We start from the raw sequence: 1,704 nt of genomic DNA, 5'->3' as shown, positions 1-1,704 counted from the left end.
ACTCAGGTTGACTTGGAACTCACAGGCTGGTCTCGAACAGTAAGTAATCCTCCTGCCTCGGCTTTGGCATGCTGGGATTGCAGGCATGTGCCAAAACTCTTAGATAAGACTTTTGGGGGAAAATTGGAGTCTCACACTGTGGCTCAAGCTCTCTTAAAACTCAATATATAACCTAAGGTGTCCTCAGACTGAGACTCTCTCTCTCCCTGTCTTCATCCCCCTCCCCTTCCCCCTCTCCCTCCTCCTTCTCTCCATCTTGCTCTCCCTGTCTCACTTGCTCTCAGTCTTGCTCTCTCCCTCTCCATCTAGCGCTCTCCTCTCAGAGTGACTCATTGTGCAACTCTGGCTGTCCTGGAATTTGCCATCTAAGACAGGTGGGCCTAGAACTCTCTGCCTGCCTCTGCCTAAGTGCTGCCAGACATGGTGATACAAACCTGTAATCCCAACCCCAGGATGGTCAAGTGTATCAAGTGTTCAAGGTCATTCTTAGTTCCACAGCATGTTAAAGACCAGCTTAAGATTCTACCCAGAATTTTGTATTCAGTCATTCGACTTAAGCTCTGCGCTCTGCATATCGTCATGTCCTCTTATGGATCTTAAGCTATTTTTTTCACTCAATTTTTCTTTCTTTTGGGTCGGGTGCATGTACTGAGGCACACATGTGGAGGTCAAAGAACAGCTTGATGAGTTAGCTCTTCCACCTTGTGAAAGATTCCTTTAGGACTTTTTTTTTTTTTACTCATTGAATAGTCTTTCTGCTCCTCTTCCAGACTTTCAAAAATCGCTGTGTGTCAGGACATATCCCAGTTTCTCATTTCTGTTGCTATGATAAAATATCCTGACATTTTAAAAGCAACTTAGGAGAGAAGAGGTTTGTTTTAAGTTATAATCCCAACTAGCTACATCATTTCCACAGTTAGAAATGAATGCAAATATCCACCCTTAACAAACCAAGTCAAATGTAATTTCCTCCATTAGAGTACTCCACCCTCAACCCCATAGCTTACAGAAATTTCCTCCTCTCTGATACCATAATGATTTGAATGTTCACACACCCAGAAATATGATTTAGGAAAATTAAGTGGGACAAAAAGAAAGTGTACTATGCTGTAAGGACTTCGGTGGGTTAGTTTTTCACATGAAGCTCAGAAGTAGGAGAACTCTGTTTATATAGATGTCAATAAGGACCAAAGCAAAAACCTTCAGAAAACAGTTTGTGTCAGAGCCAAGGGAGTCCTCATGTCCTGACCCAGAAAAGCCTGGAAAGCACATTTTGGGCCCCAAATCCACATGGCTGAGCCCAGACACAGGGTGGGGCTGGCCTTCCTACCAGCTCATGTTCCAGGGATGAGTCAACACAAGGCAGCAACTCCAGTATTCAGTGGTTTGGGACAGAAGAATATAAGTTTTCTTCCGAGACTGAAAGCAAGCAAGTCTGGAATTTTCTTACTGTTTTTGATAATCCCCCTGCTTGGCCTGGAATTACAAATGGTAAAAATTCATTAATCACTCACAGAAGCACTCATCTGTAATCCCAACACTTGAAATACTGAAGAAGGAATATTGCCAAGAGTTTGAGATATAGTTATGAAAATGCAAACCACATATCATTAAACATCTAACATTATTCTAAGACCTTCTGGTGGTATTCCGACACCTGGAGGCTATCAAACTCCTTAGCAGAGAAAATACAGTCAATCTCAT

Source organism: Apodemus sylvaticus, chromosome X, assembly GCF_947179515.1.
Source record: "Apodemus sylvaticus chromosome X, mApoSyl1.1, whole genome shotgun sequence".
NCBI classification, from domain to species: domain Eukaryota; kingdom Metazoa; phylum Chordata; class Mammalia; order Rodentia; family Muridae; genus Apodemus; species Apodemus sylvaticus.
This window is presented reverse-complemented; position numbering follows the sequence as displayed.